This window comes from Cyprinodon tularosa, unplaced genomic scaffold (genome assembly GCF_016077235.1).
Source record: "Cyprinodon tularosa strain WSP-4 unplaced genomic scaffold, ASM1607723v1 ctg229, whole genome shotgun sequence".
NCBI lineage: Eukaryota > Metazoa > Chordata > Actinopteri > Cyprinodontiformes > Cyprinodontidae > Cyprinodon > Cyprinodon tularosa.
Window position 1 is genome coordinate 1,232,827 of NW_024038856.1, and position 19,943 is coordinate 1,252,769.

Genomic DNA, 19,943 nt, shown 5'->3' on the forward strand with positions numbered 1-19,943 from the left:
TTTGGCTGCTCCTCCATTGAACCAAGATTGTGTGCAACAACCTAATTAATCTGATATCATCGTGGACAAGGAAATCTTGGTTTTCGCCTAATTCTCCAATTTTCAAAATCTTCTAATGGGTCAAAATCCATTTCTGAAGCTTTTTAAGCTACATAGACATCCAGGTTTATGGGAACTTCTCTATTGAAATAAAGACTTAAAATGATTCTGATATTTTGCAACAAAAAAAAACAAACAAAAAAATCATAGTGTAAATCCTTCCGAACCTAAAACAGAAGGTTTATTCTTAGTTAACATCTGTCTATGAGTGTGACAAAGTGGTTTAGTTTGTGTTTACCACTTGTCCCTTATTCTTTAAGTATTTCCTACTAAATTGACTAAATGATGTCATCCATTACTTTGTTGGGTTCTACCATTTAGAGGGTTTCCTTTTGAGTTATGCTTTGTTTGTTTTTCTTTAAAGTAACTTTTTGAGTTATCTTGTTTCACACTGTTTATTTTGCAGACTTTTTCTTTATGTAGATGAGTTTGTAAATTAGATTAAGTTTATTCTTGTTTCTCTGTTTGGACTTTTTTTTTTTTTTTTTTTTACCTGTTTAATTGAGGCTTGGTCCACTCAAGTGCAGGTGTGTTGCCACTTGATTATATAAGCCCTGAGCTCTTGGAAGCTCGAGGAAAAAAGGCTTGGTTTGTTTAAATAATGGACAAGGTACTAGAGTCAATATAAGTAACGGAGTAGAGTCAATGTTAGACTTAACATTGGTGTCAAGTGAGTTAGCAAGTGGGAGTAAGTGGGAAGTGCAAAATTATAATAGTATTGGAAGAGATCATTATCCAATTTTAATTAATTTTGAGGAAAATGTCAAGATGGAACTTGATGGGGTAACAAGATGGAAATTGGATAAAGCGGATTGGAGTAAATTTGCAAGAGCTTGTGATGAGGAGGTACGTAAGACTGACATGACAAGGGAGGTGGAAGAATTAAATGAAAGTATTATCAAAGCTATATCTAATGGTGCATCACAAGCAATTGGTAAGAGTAAAAGTAAAAAGAAAGTTAAAATGGTACCATGGTGGAGCAATGAATGCTCCGAAGCTATTAGAAATAGAAATAAAAAGTTTAGAGAATTGAAAAGAAATCATTCAATGTCAAATTTGATAGAATATAAAAGGGCACAGGCAATAGTTAGAAAGGTTATTAAAAGGACAAAAAATAATTATTGGAGAGAATTCTGTTGTACTATTGGAAGAACAACACCACTAGATAAAGTTTGGGGAATGATTAAAAGAATGAGGGGAATTAGACACGATAAGGATCTGCCAGTGTTGAAAAAAGGGAAAGAAGTAGCGTGGGAGAATAAAGACAAAGCAGAAATGCTGGTAAAGAATTTTGTTAAGATTCATAGCTCAGATAATCTGACAGAAGTAGGTAAAGTAAGAAGACAACAAACGTTAGATAGATTTCCGGAAGTACTTGAAAAAAGATTAAATACTCAGAGTCCTCTAGATGAGGCATTTACCATACATGGGATGAAGAGGGCTCTAAGTAAGAGTAAAAGAACGGCGCCTGGAAAGGATAATATAAGTTATACCATGATAGAAAATTTAAATGATTTTGCAATGGGTAAAGTATTAGAGTTATTCAACAAAGTTTGGGAGGAGGGTAAGTTACCAAAAGGGTGGAAAGAAGCAATTATCATCCCAATTAAAAAACCTGGAAAAGATCCTACAAATCCTGATCATTATAGACCTATAGCTTTAACGTCAAATATGGGTAAAATCATGGAGAAAATGATTACAGAAAGAATAACATATTATTTAGAAAGAAATGGGATATTATCTTCATTTCAGAGTGGATTTAGAAAGGGTAGGAGCACTTTAGACCCTTTAATATGCCTGGAAAATGATATTAGGAAAGCACAAGCAAATAAAGAGGGGTTAGTAGCTGATTTCTTTGATATAGAGAAAGCGTATGACATGATGTGGAAGGAAGGATTATTAATAAAGATAGATAAAATAGGTATATTATTGATAGGTATATTATTTGATAGGTATATTCAAGTTCGTGTGGGTAATTATATTTCTGACACTTATTTAGTTGAAAACGGCACCCCTCAGGGGAGCGTCATTAGTCCGGTACTATTTTCTATAATGATAAATGATGTATATAAGAAGGTTAAACCTGACATGGGAAAATCACTTTTTGCAGATGATGGGGCAATTTGGAAAAGGGGAAGGAACATAGAATATGTTGTAAAGAAAGTTTAGGATTCTATTGATGTGGTGGAAGATTGGTCTTTGAAATGGGGATTTAAATTATCTGTTGAGAAATCTCAAGCCATGTTTTTCACGAAAAAGAAAGTGAAAGAAGATGTTTGTCTGAAATTGTATAAACAAAGATTAGAAAGGGTAAAAGTTTTTAAATTCTTGGGGTTGTGGTTTGATAGTTTGATTACGTGGAAAAATCATATTAATAAGATAGAAGATAAATGTAAGAAAGTACTGAATATTATGAGGTGTTTATCAGGAAGTATATGGGGAGCTGATCGTATGGCGTTGAAAAATGTGTATATTGCATTAATTAGATCAGTTCTAGATTATGGTTGTATTGTTTTTGATTCAGCTGCTAGTTCATCTTTAAAAAGGTTGGACATAATTCAGGCTCAAGCGTTGAGAATATGTTGTGGAGCAGTAAAATCAACTCCAATATCTGCACTTCAGGTGGAGGTTGGAGAAATGCCATTAAGTCTTAGAAGGAAACAGTTGAGGGCAAATTATTGGACTAATTTACAAAGTCAAAAAGAAACGCATCCAACAAAAAGAATATTAAGTGAAAGTTGGGAAAGCAGTAAAATTAAAAAGGAGGTATTTAGTAAGGGAATTATTCAGATAATCAAGGAGTTAGAAATCAATAATTGGGACGTTAGTCCAACTGTCTTAATGCCAGCTATACCATCATGGTTAATACCTCAACCTAATGTTGATCTTTCTTTATTAAAGAAGATAAATTCAAGAAATAACATGTTTAGTATACAAACTTATGTGAACACTTTGATTCATGAGAGATATGGATATTATGTACATATATTCACTGATGGGTCAAAAAATCCAGAGAATGGAAAAACAAGTTGTGCATTTTACATTCCTGAATTAAAAGTTAAGGTGTTTAAAAGATTAACTGATCATCTGTCGGTTTATACAGCAGAATTGATGGCAATCATGTTGGCATTATGCTGGATAGAGGAAGTCAAACCCCTGAGAATATTAATATGTTCAGATTCAAGTGCAGCATTGACTAGTCTTAAAAATACGGTATCTAAATGTAGGGAGGATATTATTTTAGAAAATTTGTTATCATTATACCGAGTACATAATCTGGGGATTGATGTTCAGTTTTTATGGATTCCAGCACATAGTGGCATTAAAGGGAATGAGATGGCAGATTCGTTAGCTAAGAAGGGGTTGTCGATAAATGAGGTAGAAGTAAAAGTACCAATTAGCAAAACAGAAATCAAATCGTACATACGAAGCAAAATTAAGGTACAGTGGCAAAAATTATGGGATAATGGAAATAAAGGAAGACATTTATATAGGATACAGCAAAAAGTGGGAGAAGAAGAGCCTCTTGGGAAGAGCAGGAGAGAACAGGGGATGTTTAGTAGAATTAGGTTAGGCCACACGAGGCTAAATGCATCACTGCATGTTATTGGGAAGCATCCAACAGGAAAATGTGACATGTGTAGTCAACCAGAAACCATAGAACATGTGCTGTTTGAGTGTATTAAATATGCAAGTCAAAGAATAGATTTAAGGAAAGGACTGGAACATGAAGGAATCAAACAACTGGACATTAAAAATATCTTCTCAAATAAATCCAGAAAGTCAGTACTTAAAATCATGTCATCTTATCTTCAACAAACTGGACTAAACCTAAGGATTTAAGGAAACATAAATAAGAACAAGTAGGTGGCGATAATGCTCCATTTGGTTGCAAGTCGCCAGTAAAACAAGAAGAAGAAGAAGAAGCTCGAGGAAAATGGTTCACCTTATTGACCCTCGACCAAACTACCCCACAATGAGAAAACAAAGGTTACTGTAGGCTTTTTTAAACAGTAAAAACATCAAGTTTCAGTTGCATGTTTGAGGGCATTTTTGCAGCTTTTGTAGAAACCTTGTGAGTTTGTGGAGACCTGGATGGTGCTGCTAGATCTACTGACCTTAAAGGTGAGAAACTCACACATAAATATGTAATCTAGCTGAATCAGCTCCCAACCGCTGACATCCATGTGATCCGTAATGTCACGGTCTTGATTCTGTTATGTTTTACTTTGCTCCATGTTTGCTAGTTTTATTGGTTTAATTCCTATTTTGTTGTATTTTCTGAATATATTTGAGTTCTAATGTTTTTTTGTTGTTTCACTCTGTTGCCCTCTTGTGTTTGTCTCCTTTTCCCTAGCTCCTTCCTTTTCTGCTCTCTTCACACCTGCTCCCAATCTGCTCGTTAGTTCTCTCTTTGTTCCTCGTCTGACTTTGTCTAACTACGCCTTACTGTGTCTAATCTCGTCATGATTGTTTTCCACTAAAGTCTCCATTGTTCTGGTTTATTTTACTTTTATTCTTGTTGGATTTTTGGATTCTTGCCTTGGTTCTGGTTTGTTTTACTTTTTTTTTTTTTGGAATTTTTGGATTCTTGCCTCAGGTGTTTGTGAACCACTCATTAAATCAACAGAAAACTCACCTCTGCCTCCCTGCATCTGCATTTTGGTCCTCAAACCTCAACCAAACCCTGACACGTAAAAACAAACTGAAACACTGAGACTCCGACCCAAGCAAACTCCATGCCCCCTTTCAGCTACCATTTATTTCCAGCATTAATTGCAATGGCCTGCATATTCCAGCCTGTTTGGAGGCTGTGACATTTGAAAGAGGAAAATTAACTCATCACCACCCTTTCTACTCCTGAACACAGAACAGTGGTTTACTGTATTCAGGTATAATAAGAGCTTTAAGTCAGTATTGCTGTGCACCTGGTACATGAAACAGTGATGTATTTCACTTACTTGGACATCAGTCTTTTAAAGACAAACTTCAGTTATTTAATCAGAGATGAAAATACCCAATAATTAAGCTTTTTTTAACATGATATCTCTCTAGGAGTTAAAATGGTACCTTGTTACTCTTTCAGTCATTAAAACAGTATTTTGGTTACATTTATGATTAATCTAAATGATGCGTATTTTGTTGTTAAAGCTGTCTTTTTTTCCTGAATTGTTTTGTTACGCTGCCGTAAATTCTTCTAACCTATGTAGAAATGAACATCTTCATCTTGTAAACATCATTCATTGGCATCAAGTTTCCTGCTCCAAAAATGCTACGTAGGGTTTTAATTTTTTATCAGCTTTTTTCTTACATTGGGTTTTATTCATATTCCAGTAAGGTTACAAAACATCATCCAGCCCATATGTGAAAATCCCACATTGATTTTAGGATGATATTTGGATGATTGAAAATGTGGAAGAGGATTCTGATTAAGTTAGACATATGTAAGTGACCAACATGCACAGAAAACATGGAGTTTGATAAATAATAGGAGAGCATAAAGGATTCATATTAGTTTAAGACAGCAACATTTTCCAACATGTTCAAAGGCTTAGGGTGAACTGATTGTTGGAGTTTTTCTCAAGCAGTTGATCCAGAGGCCTGATTTGAATCTGCTAAATAGTGAGTAAAAAAAAAAAAAATCATGGCAAACGGGCTCTCCAACCTTACTGTAAGAACTTGGAACTCATCGTCAAAGAGAAATTGTCAAAATGTCGGTAGACATCTCTCCATCAATGTTTTTTATGCCCATTTTGAAGTATCGTATTGGAGGAGCTTGATGGAAACAGTAAAATTTGACTCAACTAACTGAATTTTGCAAAAAGGTTTTTTTTTTATGCCTGCTTAAGGTGTTTTTTTTAAAGATTTTTGAGAGGAGATGGAAATTCATTTGTTGAATAAGTTCTGAACTATATTAATATTTACCTCATATGAGTGAACAGCTGTTTTCGCTGCTGGTGTCCCATTAGAATCCCATTGCTCTCTTGATATCTTATAATGGCATGTAGCATCACTAATACTAGCAGACAAGATCAAGAAAGTACAACTTGCTTTCATTAGAAGCTTTGTCCACTACTAATCTGTAGCCTGCATAATGTAAACATATAACCACATTAAGCTTTGTATCGCTTGTTTAACTCGCCCCAATGGATGCAAACACATCTACAGTAACTTGCCTCTTCTTGAAATGGTAAACGTTTACTCGTGATTCGCACAACATTTGGATGGAAACCGGGCCAATGAAAAACTGTGAAAAAATCTCTAGGCTAAAGATCTCTAGGCTAAAGTGCATTCATGTGTTTATTTTGAAGTCTAATGGTTCAAAACTTCTTTTCGAGACCCCCTTAGGTTTACGGGAACATTGTCAAGCCTGCCAAGTGCCTCCTAACCTGTTCAGAAGTTGTACAGAAAAATCAACTATGTTACATTACGTTTTGCTGTAAAATAAATTACTAAAAAAAGACACCTTTAAAGAATATAAAATAAAATATTTAGGGGTATTTTTGTGTTACAGAATTCAACATTTCTATTGATGTTGTTCTATTAAAGGCACACCTTGGGCATTGTGATCTAAAGAGTTGACACATATAAGTTCTTTTAAATGATTCCTCTGTCCATTACACAGCACTTCACACTATCAATGCCAACCCTCTCGAAATACCACCTACTGGTATGTTAGTTAGGAGAAGATGAACCGTCATTGGCCATGTCATGTGACCTTGAAGAACGTATCGCTTTATGACAGCCAGAGGTGTCAAGTAACAAAGTCCAAATAATTCGTTACTGTACTTACGTACACTTTTTAGGTATCTATACTTTACAAAATTACTTATTTTTCTTCCTACTTCTGACTTCTACTCATTACATTTTCACACAATTATCTGTACTTTCTATTGCTTACATTTTGAAAACAAACCTTACTCGTTACTCTTGGCTTCGGTTTAAAGTTTATAAATATTTATTTCATGTCATGTGTGCCATCCAACGCAGATCATTGGTGCCATCCACATCTAGTGGAAACTAATGTAATTGTCCAAACCAACAAGACCTCCCTCATCCTTGGCACTATCGCTAAAATGCTTTCGAAATAGTCGAAAAATTGAGCATTCAATTCATATAGCTACATCTGGCTGTTTTTTTTTTTTTTTTAAGGTTACTTTATACTTTTACTTACTTTAAGTAGTTTTAGGAGCACATATTTTTTCACTTTTACTTGAGTAAAGAGGTTAAGTTGATACTTCAGCTTTTACCAGAGTGTTTTTAAACTGCAGTATCTATACTTCTACTTAAGTAACATGTGTGTGTACTTTTGACACCACCGATGGCCACAGGCTCTTATGTAGTCGTGGAGCTAAGGCTTTTGCTATTGTGTTTCTCCGCCTGCTCAACTTCTGGTCATTGCTGAGGCAAGGAAAAACTTTAAACCTTTTAAAGGGATAGTTCGGTATTTTTGACATGAATCTGTATGGCATCCCCATCACCAGTGGCATGCAATCACACTGACTTACCCCTGGCAGCGTCCTGTGAGCAGAGTTATCGTCCAGTTTTGGTCAAGCCGAAAGTAGTCCGGCAGGTTTTTAGGACCAGCGAAATAAAACTTTTCTCTTCCCAAAACATTATGTGTTCAAAAGAGTGATATTTTTGCATCCCAAAAACGTTGTAGTGGAAAAAGTCACACGTCGTTATCAATTGGTCCTATTTTCTCTCTGTTCGTATCACTGCGCGCCGTCATTCAGACAGCGAGCTCAACAACAGCCAGATGCATGTCTCCCTCCGCCTAGCTCCTAGCTGGGCGGACCGAGACATGCATCTGGCTGTTGTTGAGCTCGCTGTCTGAATGACGGCGCGCACTGATACGAACAGAGAGAAAATAGGACCAATTGATAACGACGTGTGACTTTTTCCACTACAATGTTTTTGGGATGCAAAAATATCACTCTTTTGAACACATAATGTTTTGGGAAGAGAAAAGTTTTATTTCGCTGGTCCTAAAAACCTGCCGGACTACTTTCGGCTTGACCAAAACTGGACGATAACTCTGCTCACAGGACGCTGCCAGGGGTAAGTCAGTGTGATTGCATGCCACTGGTGATGGGGATGCCATACAGATTCATGTCAAAAATACCGAACTATCCCTTTAAAGAGGCTAAAATAGAAAACGTGAAAGAGATCATGCACAAGGTAAAACAAGAGTCGATGGAGAGAAGTTTATTCATTGGCACAGACTGAAAGAAGAAGCTGGATGTAAAACCGATTCTCTTTTCTAAATGTGATTATTAGACTGGTAAGTTAACACTTTGCTCCTAGTATACAATCATATATCTTTGTTATTATTTTCGATGTTTAGTAGAAGCAAAATATGGGCAGAGAAAGCTAGCAGGCTACAAACAAAAGCTAATCGAGATGCCCCATCCAACCCAGTGTTTGTTTACTGGAGCTCTGTGCTGGTCCAGCCGGCCCCGGCGGTGTTCTCCAGAGAGCAGCAGCATTTCTCATGCCCTCCGAGCTGAACCGAGATGCCTAGCGCTGTCCCCAATCAAAAGACATGGGAGGCTGGTCGGCTGATTGTTTGTTGACTTTTGCAACAGTGCTGCAGTGCTTGTGGCCTCTAGGGCGCTAGAGGAGAAAGATACAGGTCTAGCTCTCCTAGTGGCCAAAAGTTACAGGGTGTGCCTTTAAATGCTCCTAATAATGGATCATTTATGCAATACATTTAAATCAGACAGTTATCCTGAGCCCCCAAATCCACCTAGGAATGTGTGACAGGCCTTATTAATTACTGTCCACAGATTAAATTAAAGTTGTCAGATGCTTTCTTTTTGCTCGCACTGAGCTTAAGCTATTCTGCAGAAACAAGGCAAAAATATCATCTAGATGTGCAGAGCTGGAAGAGACCCTAAAAGACTTGCGGATGTCAAAGGGAGGATTTTATTTCAAACAAAAATGTTGAAAATGTTTTTTTTTTCTCTATTCATTTTATGTATTGCTTCGTGTTTTGTCTCACTTGGAAATTTGAATAAACTCTGCAGTTAGTGGTTGGCTGCATAAGGGTACAAATATCCTAACAATGCAGCAGAGGACTCAGCTGATTTGGCATTTGATTTAGCGGTTGTTATGATTTTAAATATGATGTATACATTTTTGACAGGAAAAAAATACTTTCTGTTCCTATATAAAGATAGATTTAAATCTCCAAGGAAAGTAGAGAGAATAAAACTCAAATCACAACAGGGACCCGAAGCTTCCCACAAACGCTGTGGGAGTGGAGGATGTGGGGACATAGTGTGGTTTGTGGATTCCAGAGCTGTTAGCGGTTAATATGCTCCAGCTTTAATGTAGACCTTATGCATTTCTGCAAAGGGTTTTCAAAAATAATAACAAAAGTGTATATTTAAAATGACTTGAATACAGGAAATTATTTATGATAATAACATCATTTGTTGCTTTTAGTCAAGAAAATGTCTGTCTTCATTCATCAGTTTATCATTATTAGGCATATTGATTCATTAATACAGTACCATTCCTTACAAAAGGTCAGTAAGAGTGCTTTATGAGAAAATAAAGATGCAGAGGTAAAGAGAATGACATTAAAACAAAACATACATTAGAACAAATTTAGCGCAATCTGAGAATCACTTACAAGGGAATTCTCAAACTACTCGTTTAAAACTAATAAATACCAAAGAACCAGTTCCAACTACCAACATTTAATTTTTTAAACAAGCCTATGAAGAGATTGCATGGGCCTCTAAATTTAGGTTAAATTAAATACCTTCTGTTTATTTTATTCAAACTTGCCCTTACAGTATTGGGGAAGTAAACCTCCAGCCCACATTGCCATAAGATGGTTTAGCCATTAACTCTGCTTCTCTAGTTTTATTAAGCTGCTCCGAGTGTTTGCTGCGTTTTAGGTAGAGATGAGGAAATAAACCTTCCTTTCCGCTCCTTAAAAGCGGGGCTCCATCATAGAACAGCAACAGTCACTTGAGGAACAAGCCTCCAGCCGCAGGTATAACTTCAGTTCGCTTTCACCTTCAGACAGCCCTCTCTCTGTGCAGACTGTTGTCAGCATTTGCTAGTGCTGTTATGGAGATTACAAAGTCAGCTTTTTTTTTTCAGGGGTCTGTAGTTTATTTTTGCTAGATGAAGTTATAATTAGGACTGGTCCAATAGGTATTGTTTATAGGCTTTTATTAAAGAGCCATGACTAATAAGATCCTGAACCACGAAAGAACTGTTTTTAACTTAACAATTTATCAATATTTAACAAAATATGAATTTCACAGGTGGGGAGCCTATGTCTAACAGCCAAGGCTTTCAGCTGGCCTGATCAGGTGCAGACACAGTTCATGCCTTATCAGTGACTTTAAAAGGGGAACAGGCTCAGCAGACCTAAAGCAAATATGACCTAAAGTACAGTAACTAGAGGACTGGTTATGGGCAATTGATTTTTCCAGTATTGTTCAGGACTCCAGCAGCAGCATTTTGGAGGAGCTTGAGGATGACAGACTGATGTCATACATAGACCAGTAAATACACTGCTGCAAGGTCTAGTGGAGAGAAAATGTATTTGATACATTGCTGATTCTGTATGTTTTCCCAATTGCAAATAACTTAGAATTACTTTTATAATAGGTACTCTTCAACTGTGAGTGAGAGAATCATAAACAAAATCAAGAAACTTGCATCGTCCGATTTTTAATTCATTAAAATTTTGTTACACTAAGAATACCAACTCTCACATTTGTATTAGTTCCTTAAGAATCCCTGCTGCATTACATGCATCATCTGTACAAACTACACTGTTCCAACTGTATAAAGGGCATTGGTCCATGCACTCAAATGCACTTCAAATAAACAAACCACAACCTCTCCACAATGTTCAAGACCAGAGAGCTGTGTAATGACATTAGGATAGAAATAGTAGACCTGTACAAAGTTGGGATGGGCAATATGAAAGCAGCTTGGTGAGAAGGAAACAGATGTTGCTTCAATTGTAAAAGAAAAACAAAATGGAAGAAGTTCAAGTTGATGGTATATAGGGTCTGAGGCTCCGTGCAAGATCTTACCTCATGGGCATCAATGATTTCGAGGAAGGGGAGGGAATCGGCCCATAAATATACGGCAGGACCTGAGGTCAGATTTATCCATCTTGTGTAAACATGGCCTGAAACTTTCACAATTTTTTCACGCAAAGAATGCGCTCTATCAACAAAAAATATCAAGAGCGTAAATCTGACCCCTCATGCCAAATCTGACCCATGCAATTGCACTTTTGGATAAAAACGAAAAGTCTGACAGAGACAGTGGGGTGAGAAATTCAAGCCAGATTTGGTCCTTTGAGATGTTCCCTTTAATTTAATATAAAACATTAATAATAGCTTGATATCATCATAAGTATCCAATATCATAGTGTGATTTATTCTTGCACTGATGAACCATAGCTATACTTGGGCTTCTGTCAAATAAATAAAAAATACCCAAAAGAAGGTCACCCTCTTATTGAAAGTTTTATCGATATTTAAACTATTTCTCACCACCACAGTCCAGAAGTTTTAAACAACAGGGTGAATCATACCAGAGATCAATATATGAATTTAAGAAGTTGAGAACAATTCACTCTAAATACTGTAAACATTTAATATCACTGTGAGTAACGATGCATGATAGATGATTTGTCTATGGTGGAGGACGTTGACTATGGGAGAACTAGGAGGGAATAAGTTTTAAAAAATCACCAGGATTTCCTGGCCAGTGCTGATGATTGGTTTATCAGACGATCAAACTCCCTAGAACATTTCTCATGGCTCTCTGTACTGAGCTGGCTCCAGAGACGGACTCGCCGAACCCACGTCAACCCTTTTCATCAGACAATAAAAGTAAACACAACATTCTCCATAATACTTAATTTTATTTAATCTGGCCTTGTAACAGGTAAGACTTTTATCTGCATCTAATTTTTTAGGTATCGCTTACAGCTAAATGAATGTAGAAAAATGTATGTACAGCTAAATGAATGTAGGAGCACTAATTTTGGAATCTCTCTATCCCCAGTGCCGATTACCCCACAGGTCTTAAACATAATCAACAATCAAATAACTCCTCACCTGAAACATCCTTCAGGTAAAACAGTAATGTTGCCCACCATCTTGGATGGCATTGTTATTGTGATCAATCCAAATATCAGATTCTGCTGCCATTCACAATACCTGTATTATGGTTGCCAAATCTCCACCTCATTAACCAATACATCTTTTTCAGCCTCAGTTAAACTGTATTTTTTTCCTACTTTCTTTTGCTATTATAGATCCCCATGCAACTTTGATAAATGAGACCCCTGTTTAATGACCTGGAGAGAGCTGGGACCACATTCCAAAAAAAAAAAAAAAAAAAAGACTTTTAGTAACATGGAACAAATTTTGATTTTAGAAGTGCTTTTTGTAGTATATCCTCGCTTGCAATAGAGTTAGACAAAGAATAAACTCTACCAGATAAAAAGTGAACGCATAAAGTCAAGAGCATTATGTGGACAGGTCAAACCTGTGTCAACAGTAAGACAGTATGGAGTAAGTTAGGAGTAATTTCGGTTTGGGGTAGGGTTCTGTAAAGTATATGATCATAGGTACCACATGATGGTAGGAAGTGATGAAAGGGTAATGAATGGACACAAATTGCTCCACTGATCACTGAAGAATGTATTTAAACCTAGTCTTTTTCAGTTGTAACAAGTAAAGTCAGACCACTAAGAGTATGTAAAAGGCTATTAGAAAAGATACACTGCATGAAAAGTGGGATTTTCGTCAATATGCGGCACTGTAGATTGTCGTGGAACTTCAGGTTAGCGGCAGTTTACGACAATTTGCAGGCTTCGCCGAAAACTCCCGTAAATTGTCAGAAATTGACGTGGACTCTCTTAGGCAGTGTTCCCCCCATGCCTCCCCCCCATGGAATTCTAGGGGAGGCTTTAACATGTAAATGAACATGCTGTGAGCTATACAAATGCAAATCAGGGTTGCAGGGGGGGTTTTACACCAAGTGACATTTTTCTGAAAGGTAAGAATACAAAGAGATCAGGCTCAGTATAGCCTCTTACATTTTAGCTTGAATTGATTTATTTAATTAAAGTATAGAGACCAAAACAGATCTTTAGCTGACAGAGCAATACATTTAGAGCAGTAATTATAAAAAAAGAAATTGCATTTAAGATAAAAAATAAAATGTTGTCTGTCAATATGCTCAATTCACAATTACTTAAGTGGAAAAGTTTCAAGAAATGAGTCTGAGATGATTCACTTTATAACATGGCGCATTATCCTGTTGGAAGTAGCCATCAGAAGATTGGTACACTGTGGTCATAAGGTCCGGCCAGGTCAAGATCCGCAATTGCAATCGCACCAAACAGGAAAAAGAACATCGACAAATTCCGGTTCGTCAAATTAAAATATAGCAGCAACAGATCGGTGACTAGAAATTATAGCACAATTCTTATATATATATATAAAAAAAAAAAAACTAACACCGTTTATTTAAATGATTGGATCCAAACTATTGGTTATTCACCAACGAGGAAGCAGATTTCTCATCTCCATCAAAATATTTATTTTATACCGAGGGACTTAAACTTTAATCAAATCCATTCAAAAGAAACTTCTTATTACAGGAATGAAAAGAGATGCTGAGTTTGGAAGTAGTGAACAAGTTCATTAAAAAAAAAGCAGTTTTGAATTATCCTTATCCCCGTTACAAAAATCTACAAAAATATAAATATATATTTGGGCAGAAACTGAACATATGCTGGATGATGGTGGGATTTTTTTAATATGTCATATTAAATTAAGCGCTCACAGGGTTCATACAGGAATGAGTGACTCTAATTTAATGCTATTTTAATGCTATTTGAAATGATTTTAATGCCATCAACAAGAACCATGTACACAAGTTATTAGTGTACATGAAATATGAAGGAGCTGTAAGCAGAGTTCCATGACTCCTGTATGTATGTAAACACACACACACACATATATACGTATATATATATCCTCTAGCTTTTTCTCCGCCTGGAGCGATATAATATATCTGACGAAATTGTTTTTAAAAGCATTTTTTATTAAAGAATTATAAATACTTCGATAAACATATTTAAATAATTTTAGTGCCAATTAAGGCCTTGATTTAAAAAAAAAAAAAAAAAAAAGAATGATTTTTTAATTATTTTTATTGATCCGCGGAAACTCTGGTTCATCTCGCGCATGCTCTGTACGATCTCCAAGAAACTCAGAGCGGTGTGGCTGGATCCACAGTGGAGGATGGATGCTTTGCTTTGTGCAGGCGGTCTGGAGCAGAGAATGGGGGATTTCGGGGTAAAACTCCTCTTGGACGCGATGGCGACTCTGCATCGAACAAGACGAACTCAAAGAAGAGATGCTAGCGGTAAATATATGTTCGATTACTGCCTGCTAAGCTAAAAGCAGCCTAGCTATTAGCCTATCTAGCCTAGCCTTGCAAGAACAAGCTTTATTAAAGTGTATTTTTTGTGATTCACAGGAAGCAGTACGCCGTCTTAACAACTCGGAGACTAATTGCAGGCGCTATGAACCGGAGCAAGGGTAAGATTTAAAGAATATGCTTTCATTCTGCGGTAAAAGGCAATGGATGCGGATGGATACCGATCATAGCTTTACATTTTGTTTTCACAGGCCTCCTATTTGCTCGGAGCCATACAGCAAGTCCAGATTTGCACGATGTTGATAAAGACGACATTGTGTGTAAGTGACTTGTTTTAATGTTTTCTCCTTCCTTGTTACTGTGACTTGCGTTTGATTTTTTATTTATACCACTCTCATTTAATTGTTTTCCAGCTGCCTGTAAGACGTATTTTCAGACGGTATGCAGGAGCTTCAGATATACGAAGCCAGCCAACACGCTGCGTGCGGAGGCAATCTGCTCGGAGTCGGGCCAGAAGAAAGAGGGTAAGACTTTATTTGGTGACTATTTTTCAGGTGCATTAATAGATGTGTTGTGTCCATACGCAGTGCGCTGATTCATTGTTTTTTTTTCAGCTGCTGAAAGCGAGGCAGAGTGTGCTAGCAGATGAAGAAGTGGAACTCTGGAAGTCCGCCTTCCTCTGCGGTGTCTCTGGATGGATTGTGCGGTCGCCGCCATTTCGTAGGCCGGATCTCACTGAACTCTGTGTTAAGCTGCAGTCCCGGTTAGAAGCGATGCCGAAGTACAGGGCCACGCACAGTAGGCGTCTGCACATCGGACCTGCCTCGGAGGGAATGCTCCCAGTTACCTCCAACCCCGAGGAAGCAAACGGACCGTTCAAGGAGTTTTAATTTTTAGAAACGCATGTGTTTGGATACGCGTTGTATATAGTTGTGTGTGTTTCAATAAAGCTCTTTCTTTGCATAAACAGCTTCCTGGCAAATGTTCATTTCCTGTATAAATTCATTCATGTCCTTGATGGTAGCATAATAATTGTGTAGTAGTGTAGGATAACATAAATACACATCATATGAATGAATAAATATATGAATGAATAAATATATGAATATATATATATATGAATAAATATATATATGTAACTTTATATGTAAATATATATATATATGCCAACCAATCACGAGCGACTTTACTTGTTTAAAAAGAAGTGGTTCCGTCCAATACTCAGTAAGAAAATTAAAGCCTGGCGTGGCCACGTGTGGTTTTGCTGCCAATCACGAGCGATTTCATTTGTTTGAGAATAGTGGTTTCAGCCAATACTGAGAAGGTTATTCAAGCCAGACCTGGCCAGCCGCTGCATTCATATGCTAATTAGGGCCATTAGTACAGCTGATCGCTCTCCACATACGTCATGGTACGTTTCCGACAATTTGTGGCACGACAAACGCGGACAAGCACGGGTTGCAAATTGTCGGAAACTGACGAAAATCAGGCAGATCTGCGGGAGTTTACGGGGGTTTACGGGGACGAAAATCTCACTTTTCATGCAGTGATAATTAGCTTGGAAAGGACATAAAAGTATAGCAGTTGCATCACTGAGCACTTAGAGATTTATGTGGATTGAGTTTCCAATAAATGCTGAAAGGTGGACTTTCGGTTTGAGAGGAAGGTGCCAGCTGCACCCACTAACCCTTCCAGTACCTAGAAAACAAGTTAAGACTTTTGATGAGGACCAAAGAGTCATGGCTGAGCAGTGTTATCCAAAACAGATTTATAATTTGGAATTGCTTGTTATCCTGTTGTAGTTGTTTCCAGGAGAAGGGATAAAACAAGGCTCAACATGTTGAAATTTGTTGCTTGAAGAATGCTAACATGTTAAATGTTGCTTGAAGACCACCATGTATCAGTCTAGTGGACCACACTGCCTGTAAACAGGGGTTTTCTTGATAGTTTGATAAACAAGTTTTGTTGTAATGAGAGGATAAGGTCATCTGGCCTCATTTAAGACTGGGATTAGTTTGTAAATAATGAGAAACAAAGATGGACACAAACAGATGAAGGGGCTTGTTATTATCTACATATAAATAATTTATGGTCAGAGCATTTCAAATTAAAAACAGGACAGTCATGCAGTATGATTTTGTTGCTTGAAAACACACACTCAGATATTAGATGTTTTTATTTCTCCTTCAGATAAACTCCTAGTACAGCCTTTTCTGGTGGTTCTTGGTGCTAGTCCACACTCAGCATTTCCCCAGGGCCCTGTTACAATTATTACCCCCGATTTCCGGGAGTCATTTTCTCAACTGTGTGGGAGGGTTTTTGATCCACCTGCGCTCATTTGCACATTGCTGGATAAACTGTCTGTTAGTATTGAAACTGTAGCCGAGTCACTGGTTTGGCTCAAGCTCTACTAGGATTTATAATGGGTCTGTCAATGCACTGAACAATTAGACTGTATTATTCCAACTCTTCAACTATTCCAAAATCAAAACTATATTAAAGAAAGGTTGGCAAAAAACGGAAACCAATTGTTTTGAAAATGTCTGAAATCAAATAGCCCTTTAGCACAGATAGGAAGATGGTATGATATATTTGTCACTTTCTTAGATGAAAAAAAAACTAAGATATATTAACATCATTAAGCCTTAAAACTATTTTGTAAAGCCCAGCGACTAGTTGTTAAAGTTATGTCTAGACCCGTGCCTATGGATTTCATTATTTTCAATAATGAATCAGGGTGTATGTAAAGTGCTCAGGATCACAGATTTAGCCTGGTTTGTGAACAGTATTTCAGGGAAATTGTGATACTGTGTATGTGGAAAAAGTTTTAGATCTTGGAGTTTATCTAATAAGAAATGGGAGCAAAACCAAAAGTGCTGCGATATCTTTTTGTTGAGTGTACTTCTGGATAAGAGTGTAGTGAAAGCAGATGATCACTTGCATTTTGATGATAGTGCAACTTTCTTCCCCTCTGTGTGGCGGCAAGCCGACTTTAAGCCTATTACCCCCACCTAAAAGATCTGGAGTGAGAAACGAGACAAATATCATATTTTTCCTGTTAGCTGTAAAGTGACAATTTTGAGCCGTTGTGATTATATTGTGAATGTAATTAAGTGTCTAGATCCCCTTCTGTCTAGGTGAATGCTCTTATCAAAGTTAATGGCTAGACTGTGATTAAATATGGGATTTTATTGCTCTTTCATATTCAGAAGTGGTAGTGCAGGTGAACTGTGTTAACTTTTGAACTGTGTATGGCTAAAAAATGCAAACAATAAGATTGGCTTCCTTTGTGGACAAATTGCTGGTGCTACTCTATGGAGAGAGTCTGATTGAGCAGCACAGTCAGTCCTGGAACCATCAGTGATCTTTACATTTCTATAAAAAGCCCTCTTCAAAACATTAGCATTTTTAATGGTGTGTTTCTTAAGAGTTAAAATAAACCATATCTAACTCTGTTTTCATTTAGTAATTGTGCCATGTCCTAAATCGTGACTTAGTTTCTCTGCTAGTTTCCAGAAATATGCAACAACCATTCATCAACTCAAGTTAACTTCCATAGCTGTTCAGTCTTAAGGATTTATTTGGCATGTCTGGTATAACAGTGTTTGTAATTAAAGCGCATAATCAACTTACTGATTATAAATAACTTTCCATCCAACAAAATTAAGCTTTATTTTCACCCTGGTTGTAAAGAACTTCAAAAAATTTATCAACACATGGAATCCCTTTTAGTATACCGGTATGTTTCAAAGACCGACTGATTTGACCTAAAATGGAAACAGTGAGCCACTGAATCACATAAACTGTCTGACTTTCCTGAACTATTTGACGAATTATTCCTTTAGGTCTCCTGTTTTGACCACCAGGAAACCAACTTCTGGTGCTCTAACTGACTGTGTTGAATATGTGGGACATCAATCATCCAAACCCACCACAGTCAGACAGGCAAACATTAGAAGTCATGGTTCAACAGTTTATATCTGAGATTCATGGATCAGCTCTGCTCCAGCATATTAGGTGACTGCAAACTATTAAAACACAGCTGCTGAGTCTGCTGTTCTGTCTTTTACTTGATTTTCCAATTTCAGTTTGGTTCTCAGCATTTGAGAACCTCTTCACCTTTTGTGTTAGTGGAAAGGAGGTCTGTGTTAGGGTTAGGCCTCTTTTTTGCTGACAAAGGCAAAATTAAGATTCAACGTGTCATTAAAGGTTTAGCGGAGGATGTTATTTTTCCAGGTGGATCATCTAAATAAGTGGTCCTCTTAATTGTCAATGATTCTGGCAGAGATGGCAAAAGTACTCACTTTCCAGACTTGAGTAAAAGTACAGATACTTGTGTTAAAAGATACTCTGGTAAAAGTGGAAGAACTGATTAAACTTCTTTACTCAAGTAAAAGTAACAAAGTACAGGCTTGTAAATTTACTTAAAGTATAAAAGTAAAAGTAGAAACCACTTTTTTCATGCCGTTGCCTACATTTTAAATGGATGTCTGCCAAGAGGACTAGATCTCCGTTGTGTTCATTTTCAATCATCTCGTCGTTCATACTACTATGCTAACGCCACCGCCACCAAGCTGCAATGATTTGCCGCGAATGAATACCGCCGAATCTGTCGATTCATCTTGTAGTGGTGCGTCAAATGCAACGTAGATTCCCATCCAATTAGATTGAATTTGGTATTAATGACGTGAAAAATTATAACGGTAACTCCATTGAAATGATTCAAAACTAAAGTAACGAGCCAATTTTTTAAAATGTAAGGAGAAAGTACAGATATTTGTGTAAAAATGTAAGGAGTAGAAGTAAAAAGTCGCCATAAAAATAAGTAGTAAAGTAAAGTAAAAATATCAGAAAAATCTACTTGAGTACAGTAACGAAGTATTTGTACTTTGTTACTTCCCATCTCTGGATTCTGGTGATATATTTACGTAAGGCCGTCTTCTTCTGAAAAGTAAGCTTGTATGAGCAATGCAAACAGCAACTTTTAAACATAGTGTGCACAAGAGGAAATATGCTCATGCATGCTCTCGCACGCGTTCCCTCTCGGGCGTGGATACAGGGTTGTGCATGTGCATTTTTTTTTAAAGTGGAGGGGGCGGGTCTTTTAAAAAAAATTGTGAAAATCCTCCACTATACATTTAAGTTATGCTATAATAGTTTCAAAATGATTTACCGTGTCAGTAATATCTAATCTAAAGGTTAATACAGAAAAAATTATAAAAGCTCTCAAACAGGGAGAAGCAATAAAGCTTTATCTAGGAACGTCCACTTCAATGAGAACTTTGTCTGTTAGCCTGCTTAAAGAAGACACCTTAGCGCAAAAAGCAGCTTGAATAGACCCTGAAGAGGGCGAAAAGCAGGCAACTGTCCTCAACAAAAGCAATGTGTGGTACCGAGGT